This window comes from Hippopotamus amphibius, chromosome 14 (assembly GCF_030028045.1).
Source record: "Hippopotamus amphibius kiboko isolate mHipAmp2 chromosome 14, mHipAmp2.hap2, whole genome shotgun sequence".
Classification (NCBI taxonomy): domain Eukaryota; kingdom Metazoa; phylum Chordata; class Mammalia; order Artiodactyla; family Hippopotamidae; genus Hippopotamus; species Hippopotamus amphibius.
In genome coordinates, this window is record NC_080199.1 from 47,211,618 (window position 1) to 47,224,574 (window position 12,957).

Genomic DNA, 12,957 nt, shown 5'->3' on the forward strand with positions numbered 1-12,957 from the left:
AGAATTAACTGAAGCCAGGCATTACTGAGGAAAGTTACTTAATCTGCTCTGTATATTGCAGATAATGTCCTGAATCTGCTTTCAGGCCCTGACAACATTCTGAGTTTCAGAAAAATTCAAAGCTTTCTTCCTTTTTCTCCTTCTCCTTCTTTTTCTTCTCCTTCTCCCTTTCCCCCTCCTCCTCCTTCTTCTTCTCCTTTCCCCTTCATGGTAATATCATACTTTTTTGAAAATGATAGACTTTTAATCCAAAATAGCATTTTTTGTTTTTTTGAAAATTAAAATAAAGCATTAGTTTACAAAGCAGGTCACCAAGTTTTTTTTTCTTTTTTCTTTTTTTAATAAATTTATTTATTTATTTATTTATTTATTTATTTATTTATTTATTTATTTATTGGCTGTGTTGGGTCTTTGTTGCTGCTTGCGGGCTTTCTCTAGCTGTGGCGAGCGGGGGCTACTCTTCGTTGTGGTGCGTGGGCTTCTCATTGCGGTGGCCTTTCTTGTTGCAGAGCATGGGCTCTGGGTGCATGGGCTTCAGTAGTTGCAGCATGTGGGCTCAATAGTTGTGGCTCATGGGCTCTAGAGCACACAGGCTCAATAGTTGTGGTGCATGGGCTTAGATGCTCCACGGCATGTGATATCTTCCTGGGGCAGGGATCGAACCCGTGTCCCCTACATTGGCAGGCAGATTCTTACCCACTGCACCACCTAGGAAGTCCAGTCACCAAATTTTAAAGCTTATTACCCAGAGATAAGATGACAAAGACAGGAAGTAGGAATGAAATTTATTCTTAAAAGATTGGTTATATTTATGAGTAATAGAGTCTTGAATTTTTACTAAAACAAATGATGTAATTAACCTTTAAAATTCACAATGAAAAGAAAAATTGTGTCCTCTTGTGACTTGTCTGTTGAGGCATTTGTTGTCAACATAACTTCTCTAAATGGGTCATTGCTTCTCACCCATGTTGTCTATTCCTAGTTTATGTGCTCTGCTAAATATAACTGATAAATACATATTGAATTTTGCTTTTAATAACTGGCAATCTCTCACACAGTATTGTGTGAGAGATTGCCAGTTATTAAAAACAAATATATATATAACAGTAATTTGTGCCTTGCTTTCCAAACCTGAAAGATTAACATTATCCAAGTAAAAAGTGTTGTATTCACTATGTAGGGAAATTTGGGGCCCTACACATGACATAGATAATGAGTCTGCATTAAAAATGATAGGAATAGGAAGCTTTGAAGATTTCAGATAATAATCTCCTAGATAAGGAAAGAGTGACTATCTTTACCTATATTTAGCAACTAAGCAAGCCATCAAAGCAAGAACACTCTAGAAGGAATGTCATGCATATGATTCAATGAGTAATATTTTAAAATAAATGTTACACTGATTTCTCATTTATATGTATCAGATTATGTGCTTATTAGGTGTAACTAAGCTTATTGGAAAGAATATTTCCAAAAGCTCTTGTCTTCATTGGCCTGGGTTAACAAATTTCACACATTTAACTGCAGATTATGATTTAAATAGAAGATATTAATATACTGACATCAACTACTTCCTAGAATTTTGCACTTGTTAAAAACAGCTACAGAAAATTACATTTATAAATTTTAATTCATCCCTATTGAAATTCAATATGCATATAATAAAATGCCTCTTTTTTAATGTACAGTTCAATTAGTTTTAGCAAGTGTATGCAACATGAAACAACTGTTTTAATCAAGATATAGAATATATGAATGTACAATTTGTTTATCTGTTCATCTGTTGATAAACATTTGGGTTATTTTCAGTTTGTGGCTATTATGATTAAAGCTATGATGAATGTTTATGTACAAGCTTTCAGTGGACTTTTTTTCCTTTTTTTTTTCTTTTTGATAAATACCTAAGAGAGGAATTTTTGAATCATGCAGAAGGTATAATTAAACTTTATAAGAAACAGTCAATCTAAAAAACCTAACATAATAAAAATATAACATTCAAAGGTGTCAAAAGGTCACTAATAAATATTAAGTAATCATCTATTATATGGTAAGCACAAGTTTATGCATTGGGTATATGGAATTCAACAAGACATAGTCACTACCTTAAGGACATTCAGAGAGTATTGGAAATAACTCTTCCTTATGCATGTACAAAGAAAAGAAAAACATCACCTTATGTGCAATGTATTCGAGGAAGCAATTCCTATATAATTGGATATGCTAAGCCTTAGGTCTGGCTCTGGTATCAACTAGTTATTTAACTTTGAGAAGACTCAATCTCTCCAAGCTTTATTATCTTACCAAAAGGTAAGATTTAAATAATCACTGTCATTTTCAAACTCTAAAATAAATCTATAATTTATAATGAAAATAACACAGCAACAACTTTCCAAATTTGTTAACTCCAAATAAATTTGTTAACTTAAAGTTTCAAATTTTGAAGTAGTTTTGTAGTTTTATTAGACCCATTCATTGACCCAGCATTAGAACATCAATTGTATGAGAAATAATATCAATAAGAAGCCTGAAAATCTACTGCTCATTAAATGTTAACTGATCTAAACTCTAGAAAGAAAGACAAATTTTAACCAAACATAACAGAACACTGAACTGAAATAGAAAAGAACTAAGTTTCCACTGGCTCCCAACATCATAATTTCCAGCTGTCACATTTTAATGCTCTAGATAACAAATAAGTTGAAAACTGGTTTTCCAGCATCTGTTAGTGAGATCTCTCCCTGAAAATAGTTCAAAAAGTGATTTCCATGGAAAATCAAAAGAGGGAAAGTAGCCAATCTAATGTAAGAAATGAGAATATAACAGTCCTTGTCCATCATTAAGAAAAATTTTCAATTAATTCTTTCAGATTTACAGGGAGGAAATTTCTTTTCTTTTCTTTTTTTCATAACAATCTAAACACCTTGAATGAAGAAAAGAGTTTGGTCTTATTTTGTTTTGCTTTGTTGTGCTGATAACATCTTCATCTGTCATCAATCTCTGCCACCATGTTCACGCTAAGGCTAATTCCCAGAGAGGGCTCATAATTGCCCTCCCTTCACATCCCAAGCAACAAAAACACCAATTCTTTAAGAAAGCTGAGGATTCTGTCAAGAGCAAAAAGCACTGGGTGGAAAAGATTCCTTAGAGGAAAAAATGAAGAATGGAAACTTTCTCCCAGCATTTGAATAAGCATGCAAGTCAACACATTAGTCAGAAGATTACCAAACAATTAATAAGAAAATGATGACTGCCTGCCTTGGAGGTCTTAGAGTGGTATTTAATATCATGAAATCAGAGCAGTACCCACAGTCAGAACCAGATGAGTTATTGGTTTCTGTAATCAAAGGCAAGTCAATTATCATTTTTATATGCCTTATTTTCCCTATCAGAATAATGTTTGTTTTTTCACACAGATTTATAATACTTAACAGAGAAGTCATGAAGAAATATTCTATATGTAACATAGAGTTTAGAAGATGATAAAACATAGAGGTATTGTACATATGGCACATTATGTGTAAATGTAAAATAATCATTATTGTTGTAATTTTAAATATAGAGGATATTTAAGATTTCTGGGTAGGATCAGCGAGTACTTCTTAGCGTAATAGCACTTTCTCATGAATTCTTGAACTTCAAATTGAAGCCAAAAGTGAGGCTAATTTTCCAACAGTGCTGGGTAGGCCTCATAAAATGATCCCAACATTTACCACTTGGTAAAAAAAACAAAGAGCGTTGCTCACCTCCCAATCCCACAGGGGTGAAGCTGTGACCTGCTGAGGTTGGCCACGAACAGTGCACTCACTCCAAGAGGAATTCAGGATGAACAATAGAATGAGGCAGTGTGTGCTTTGGAAAAAACGCAGATTGTTAGATGCACATCTCAGGGAGAATTTCAGTGACCTCAGATTCTTTTTTTTCTTTTAAGCTCTTTATTGGAATATAATTGCTTTACACTGTTGTGCTAGTTTTTTCTGTACAAGAGTGAATCAGCTGTATTTATACATATATCCCCATATGCCCTTCCTCCTGTGACTCCCTCCCACCTTCCCTATCTCAGCCCTCTAAGTCATCACCCATCATCAAGTTGATCTCCCTATGTTATGTGCCAACTTCCCACTATCTATTTTACATTTGGTAGTGTATATATGTCAATGCTACTCTCTCACTTCATCCCAAGATTCTTGAATCTTCCCATACATAAGAAAACACTAAAATCATTAACTTGAGAGAGCTGTTATTTGTGATTAGCTGTAATCTTTTACCAAAACATGTGCTTGACTGCATGTATTCCCTACCTGAAAATCATATATAAATTGGCTTCTCCCTTATCTCTTTGGAGCAGTTTTCTCAGAGCCAGTTTAACAACTTTCCCAGGCTATAGTCCTCAGGAAGATCCTGAATAAAGCTTAAACTCACAACTCTCATGTTATGCATCTACCTTTAATTCAACAACCTATAAATCAACCATAAAAAACATATGAGAGGTGATCATCACGTGCGTATCATGAAAACAAATCTACTCTTGGATATAACCCTGAATCCATTATGTTACATCTATTTTCCTGGTGATCAAACACTGTGGCAATTTCTACCAAGGAAAGATTCATCCACCCAAGACATTAAATGAACCTGTTTTCATACACTAATTAGTCAAGTATCATAGAAGGATGTCTAGGAGACTGAAGAGGAAGTTGATGATTTCCTCTCTGGCTTTCAGTGCTATATTTAAGTACTGAAGAATTTGGGTCAGTTTTTGTTTGGTTGGTTTTTTTTTTTTTTTTTTTTGATTTGTTTTGTTTTTGGTTTTTTGTTTTTTATTATTAGTGTTCAATTTTACCTTAGATTATTTAAGTCCATCCTTTGTCATCAACCTTATAACCCTCTAGTGTGGAAACTAGGAGTAAGAGGAGGCCTCGCTAGAATGAATATGCAGTGGTTGTTGGTATTAAGACTACCAAAAGCATTTGGCATCATCCAGTTTGAAAACAAAAACCATGATCTGTATGCCATCTAGTCTCTTGTTACATTCAGGGCTAACATTAAGCCCATGGCTCACTAGGGTTAGCTGAGGCTAAGTAGAACCACACAATCTTTCCTTTACCCACTAGCCTCTCCTGAAGAATAACTAGTAACCTTCTCTTTCACGTATACAATCTTTTCTCTTTTGCTTCAATCTTTTTTGACATTTTATCTTTAGTGAAAAATAAATAATGTATAATTCTTTAATAGTAATCCATGGTAGGTAGTTATTAACTTGAGTGAATTGCTTGACCCTTTCTATGTTTGGTTAAAATTTTTTAAAAATCAAGTTGAAACTTGCAGAAACCTTTAACCAGTAAAGGAGAGAGTGGGGACAACACTGGCATTCAAGTGTCAAAATTATGAACTATAAAAAGAATAAATGAGGTTTAAAATATGTTCCTACACTGTCTCCAGTGTGGAGCCAAATGATTTTTAAAAGATTTTTTGTTTATTAAGCAGAGATGCCAATGAATAATTAGTTAAGATTTGGAAGACTTTTTTAAAAAGGGAAGTAGAATTTTACTTTTTCACCTCTTTCTGCAATAATGCTGCATTATTTGGCTGATTTGGGAGATTTCTGAAGTAAATTTTTGGTCTTACTTCTAATAATGGAGTACTTCCTTTAGGTACTATATGGATGCCCAGTGAAATTTAAATAGTAACAGGACATAAAAGTATAGGTCTTCAAAAATATGATCTAATTATTTGCATTTTAATGTATGTAAAAATGGAAATGAAAAATATATAGAATCTGTATATAGTATTAGATGATGCTATTTAAATATACAGTTGAACAATATTCTTTAGAAAAATTTCACAAATAGAAACATGGTCCTATAATTACACAACTACTTTCTTTTGTAGAAGGGCATGATCTGTTTTTACTCTCTTCAGAGCTTTCTGGTAGTCATTACCAAAACTGCATCTGCTTCATTTGATAAGGATTTTGTTAAAAAGTGCATTACTAAGAAACAGTGAGTCACAAGTGGTTGAATTTACCTTGAAGACACAGAAAATGTATACAAAAAAGACTGCAAGAACAATGGAATCTGGTTTCTTTGCTTTTAGAACTGACTCTCTTACAGCAAGAAAGAGTTTGACCTCAGGATAAGCTGACTGAGAGAAGGTGGAGGAAAAATAGAATGGTGATACCAAATATCAAGGAAGAAATATGAAATAACTAAATGGAACTATGCTCTGCAAATATGCCCTACATTTTTAAAATATACTTTTCCTTAATATATTAGAGGAAAATTTTAGGAAAGTAAAGTGCCACAGTTCATAAGATTAAGGTTATTTTCCTGTATTTAAAATAAGTTGCAAATCAAAAGTATAATTCCAATTCAACATGCCAACTTTATGTCTGAGTCTCTAAAATCTTCCTAAAATAAGTACAATAGAAGTAAATAAATAAATAGTTGTGATGAATTTAGTAAAAGGAAGAAACTTTGCAAGTTGGCTAAAGGTGACTTAATTACTGGTATCTTTGCTACTCCAGTATTCAAATAAAATAAAATTCTAAGTTCTGGGAAATAAAGCTTCATCTAGTTTTAGATTAAAAGCTTAGAAATGCATGAGCAAAAAAATATAGGAATCTCTCCAAGGAAACCATTAGCTTGTTTATTAGACTAATATAACCCAAAATAATTGATGGCAACAACAGTGTGCTAGACTGATAGACTGGCAGAGCAAAAGGCTGGGCTTCCACTTAAATTACACTCATGATCAGACTCAAATCCAAGTGGTGAAACTAGCAGGCAATATTAAAATCATCTACAGTCTAATACAAATATGTTTTCAACCTATGTCTCTTTGTAACATCCTACATAAATAAGTTTGACTATCTTAAAGACCCAAGAGAGATATGGAAAGACAGAATCTTGTGAAGGGATAAGAGGAAAGTCATGAAATGGGAGGACAACCTGACACTTTCTGGAGGACCATAATCCATCACACTATGTTCATTGTCAAAAAGATATCAAATTATTCCCTTGTATCCCTGTTTCTTTTCCTTCTTTTTTTTTTCTACTGCCTTTCTCATGTTCTTGTCCTCTCCATGTCAGCATTAATGTTATTGCCAGCAAAGAGGCTTTTCAAAGGGTGCTAAAGCTTTAATAGTAAATTTTAATCAGGGAAATTGAACTTTTTGCTGAATTAACAGCAACAATATCATCATATCATAGTACCTTTATCTTCTTCATAGTACTTTACAACATGCAATAATTTAATATTTTGTAATATTTGTAATATTTATAAACTCTTCTACCTGTATGTTATCTGAGTACCAGAGTAGTATTTCACTGAATGACATAAATAAATAGCCATGTGTGTTTATAAATGTGTTGTATTAGAAATATCCAACGTGAGGGACAGAAGTTTTTAAATCCTCCATGTGACAAATATTTGGTATAAAGAGTTAGCTATAACCTAAAGATAAATATTCTGACATTTTTACATAATAGCTTTCCTTGATATCCCATTAATTGCTTTAGAATGCATCTGCTGTTTCCTTATCAACAGTATTCTTGGCATGTTATAGTAATCCAATTTCACTTATCTCATGCATAAGTTATAGGCAACTTGGAATCAGCAAGACACAATGTTGGACTTAAATGAAGGAAAGTGGAGAGTGTCAGAGATCATAAGATGCCTAGACCTTGCAGCTGAATTGCAATGGGTATACCACTAAATATCAAAAAGAATGAAGAAGATGGAAAAGCAAGAGAATCACCAAAATGTCCTTCTGCATATTTCATATGTGATATGGGAAGTAGGCTCAACTGAGAGAAAATTGGAATAGCTATTATGGTTGTTGTCTCTATAAAATATTTTGAAAGTTTGCCATCTAGAGTCAGAACTGGTACAAGTTATCACCAGCTTCACTTTCATAGAAATCTTGATACTTCTCCCATTTGTTGTTTCCTTGTCTCAGTAAATGGCATCATCATCCATCAAATTTTTTAAAAATGTCTCCGTTGATTTCTGCCTTTACATCAACACTCGTAGATAATCCATTACCAAAGTCTGTTAGTTCTACTTTATTTTCTAATTAATTTTCATTGGAGTATAGTTGATTTACAATGTTGTGCTAGTTTCTGCTGTACAGCAAAGTGAATCAATTATACATACACATACATCCACTCTTTGTTAAATTATTTTGCCATATAATTACTGATTAGAGTATTGAGTAGAGATCCCTGTGCTATACAGTATGCCCTGTCCTTATTAGTTATCTATTACATATAAAAATATATATGTCAACACCAATCTCCCAATTTATGCTCCCCACATTTTCCACTTGGTAACCATAAATTTGCTTTTTACATCTGTGACTCTATTTCTATTTTATAATTTCATTTGTATCATTTTTTTAGATTCCACATATAAGTGATATCATATGATATTTGTCTTTCTCTGTCTGAATCTACTTTAAAATACATCTTAAATCTATTTTCTTTTCTTCATATCCATTACCACCACCCCAATCCAGGCTCTCCTTGCCTCACTAGGAGTTCAAAATTAGCAGATAACCAGTCTTAAGAACTCTTCTCTTGTCCACAAGGAAATCATTCTTGTCACAGTGGAATAATTTACTTTTAAAACAGTAAATCAGCTCTCATCAGTCCCCTCACTGAAATCATCCAATGACCTTCTGCTACAACCTGAATAAAAACAGTTTCCAAACTACAAATTTCAGTGCTCTGAATGATGTTATTTGTACTTATTTCTCCCTTTTCTTTCAATACTTCAGTCTAAGAACACTTGTTTAATTACTTATTTTGTCATCTTACTTGAATGTGAGTTTGTTTCTAGTAATTGAAACAAGTTATATAATTATATATACATATATATGTAATTTATATCTAACACATATATGTTATTGATATATGATAAATGAGCAAATGAATGCATGCAAGTTGGTTCTCTGCCTTCTCTACAGTTCCTTATGAAACTAAGGGACCAGCCACAGTGACTCCAAGGGAAGTGCCCTAAAACCACTTTTCAGTGACACCCACTTGTTAAGCTGGGACTCCAGCCCACAACTCTCAAGGCAAGATGGGATTGTGCTCTGCACTCATTCCACTCTTGTACTTGTTTTATTCATAATTGGCCTGAAATATGACAGAGACTAAATATCATTCTCTTATTTTAAGAGATGAGGCAAAAAACCTAAAAGGTATGTTAGCATGAAACTATACACTTTTGAAATATGGAGCTGATACATTGTTAAAAGTGTATCTGTTCATTCATCCCATAGACATTTATCATCTTACCATGCTGTTCCAGGTTTCGTGGGGCCTGAGGTATACAAATTGGGGGTGAGGGAGTCCTTTAAAAAATACAAATTTACTTTTTCAAGTTTCACTAAAGCGTGTGACCATGACACATGTCTAGGGCTTCTCCCTATTGTTTATGCAAATGAGGGGCCTGAAGTTTAAGTGTAATATGCTTGATGTCAAATGGTGCTCTGAGAGCTGACAAAACATTGTACCAGTCACTGGAATGTGTCATGAAAGACATCCAGGCTCCATAGGAAATGGTGAAAGGTGTAGAATTATAATGAAGATCATAATTGCTGGGGTCAAGGTAAGCCCAGGGTGTTTGGAAAAGCACTAGCAAAGTGGAGGACAACTTGGGGAAGGCATTATGGAAAAAGTAACATTGTTACTGAGTGTTTTAGTTAAGACTTGTCCTGGCCAGGGAAATGGTTCTGAGAGGGGAGTGGAGAGGATGGTGTTAATGAAAATAAGGTATGGCAGTGCATCAGACAGGGGTGATAGCCTTTGCAAAAGCACCAAGATATAGAAGAGGCTGGTAGACTTGTGAACTGTAAGTACGTGGGTATCTAAGGGGGAAGCATCAAGGAGTGATGAAATGATAGCGGAGAGCAGATATCAGTTTGAAAGAAACTTTGGTGTCACACTAAGAAGTCTGGTTTCTCCTGAAAGCCATTGAAGATGTTTAACAGGTAAATGATGTGAGAAATACATGTCTTAATAAGATTATTCCTTTGGTAATGTAGGAAACTGTTTGAAGCAGGGCAAGATTGGAAGCAAGGGGAATAGATAGAATGCTATTGTCGTAACCAATGAGAAGGAAAATGGTAAAGACCTTGAAAAAAGGGGTCAGGAAAATATCTAATTCCAGTTTATGTTCTTTCTTGAAAGATGAATCATTTAAAGAATGCAAAATGTAGTGGGAATTTTATCCTAATTAATAACAGGAACATTGGGAAATTGAGCACCCTGGCTAGTTGTCTCTGATCTCTTCCTACCACTCCAGCCTTGACAGATAATTAAACCTCAGTTTTCTAGCCTGAGAAATGGTAGAACTGACCTAGATAATCTTTGAAGTTGCCTTGCAATTCTAAAATCCTATGGACTACATAATTTACCCCATTTCTATTATAGAGCTGTTATTTATTGCTCTTTTCTGCAAGTTAGGAAAAGAAAATGACCTCATTAACTTGGAATTAATCCTCCAATTGTGCTGCCTTATATCTAGAATGCCAGACATTGAGATGGACTTTTTACAAATAGTAATTAAAACTCAGTTATCTTAATTGGGAAAGGTTCTTCAAAAGAAGAGTATAATTTAAATATAAATTCTAAATTAAAGTTAGTTGTGTTTTCTCGTTTGCATAACAGTATAAACTCTCTCTTTCAACATATTATATATTATTTATCTTAAAATAGCATAAATTGTTATATACAGCTAAGCACTTCAACATCCCATGCTTTTAGTTATAAATTCAGTTTAGGCTGCTTTAAATAATTCTGCTAATTAATTCTAACTACAGTTTTGCTGCGGTGCTCCTATTCTGTACTTGAATCAGAAACCTGGTATCAAGCAAGTGCTTATGCATTATTTACTAAGTAGACACAGGTAAGTAAGCCATTCAAGCCCTCTAACCGACATATACTCAGTGCATTTTATTTTACATATAAGATGAAAACATATGAAATGGAATTGCTTATGTTTGAACACATTTGACTCCAAAGCAGCAATTTCATATGGTTCATCTAATATGTGAGAGATATGTCATATGGTTTATACTAATATATGAGAGTCATTAAAAATAATTTCTATTTTAAAGAATTTTAATTAATTATAGACATTTTATAGAACATCAAGATATAAAGTACAGGATATAAAACCCAAAGCAAAGCAAGCTGCATTGTGAAAAGATCACATTTTCAAATATACCAGAAGCAAAATCTAAATAAAAAACTGAAATTCTGGACTTGGTTATCCCCTCCGCTGAAGCATCACAAGAGCTAGAATCTCTGTATTGAATTTTCCAAATTATCTATGGAAGGAAAGGGAAAAACACACATGTCAAGGCTTCTACAGAGGTGACCTGGAACACCAACTGCAAAGTACAGGCCTTTGAAGCAACCATACTAGAAACATATACTTCACAGGTGGCAGTGATGCCCAATGGAGGAGCGTAGTACATTTAGGAAAATAAACTAAAAATTGTTTGGGGGGACTCTTGTTAAAGTGCATTAGCAAGAATGGAGGATTGGAATTGACATGGTAGGGCTGTAGGACTGTTTTATTCTAGCAAGATGTTGGGGCAAACAAAATAGGAACTTTGGAGCAGAGCAGATCCTCCTTTTTCATATTTTCTTTTTAGATTAATGCCCCTGGAAAGGACTGTTTCAAAACTATGAACACTCAGAGTTTGGGTTTCCAGTGCTAAGTTTAGAGTTATTGTACCCCCTTCCCAAAAAATCTGTCCCATGGCACATCTGGGAAAAGTTAATTATGACAAAATAAACCCTGTTACACACTAGTGTGAACCAAAGGGAAACTTTAAAAAATATATGGAAAATAAAATATTCGATAGTATTATTATATAAGAACAAAACAAAGGTAGGTACCAACTCATGTCAGTTTGAATTGATCTGGAGGAGAAATTTGGAAGCTTATCATAAATTTTATATCTTCTGAGGAACATTGTATATAAAACCACAAGGAATTTCTGGCAATCAGCAAGAAAAAGGCAAACAACCCAGTGGAAATGAATAAAAATGACAGCAAAACAATAAATGTTTAACCTCACTAGTAATTAAGAAATGTCTACTAAAACAATATACTATTTTACGTTCATCAGATTGAAAAATTAGGAATTCAGGTAACATCAAGAGCTGGTAATGATGTAGGAAAACTGGACCCCTCATGAGCTGAGAATAGGACAATAAACTATTGTAGCCACTGAAGATAGAAATCTGAAAGTATTTAGTGAAATTCAATATGTGTATACAGTGTGACCTATGATCAATTCCAATTCTGGATATAGATACACAGATACAACACAAAACATAATTCAGGGACTGTCCAAAAAAGAGTTAGTGAAGGAAAAGCAAACTCAGTGTCCATCATTGTCAAATGGAGATAAAAATCTGGTGGAGGTTTAAACTACCCGTGGAGCAGTCAGAAGGACTGAATAAGATATATCTAGAGCAATGTGGATAGAGCTCCAAAATTAGCCTAAAACACAGCGTAAAAGAGAATGAGATTTATAATGTAATGACATTACTTATTGTTGATTATTTTTAATATTTTGTTAAAACATAGTACATATTATATCAGTTTCAGGTGTACAACAGTGATTCAACATTCATGTACATTACAAAATGATCACCACATAAATCTAATAACCATCTGTCACCATACAAAGTTATTGCAGTATTATTGACTATATTCCAAATGCTGTACCTTACATCCTTGTGATTTATTTATAACAGAAGTCTGCACCTCTTAATCCCTTTTAACTATTTTATGCAACCCCCAACCCTCATTACCTCTAGTCACCACCATTTTGTTCTCTATATTTAGGAGTCTGTTTCTGCTTTATATTGTTTTTTTTTATTTGTCTTGATTTTAGATTTTGCATAATAAGTGAAATCATATGGTATTTATCTT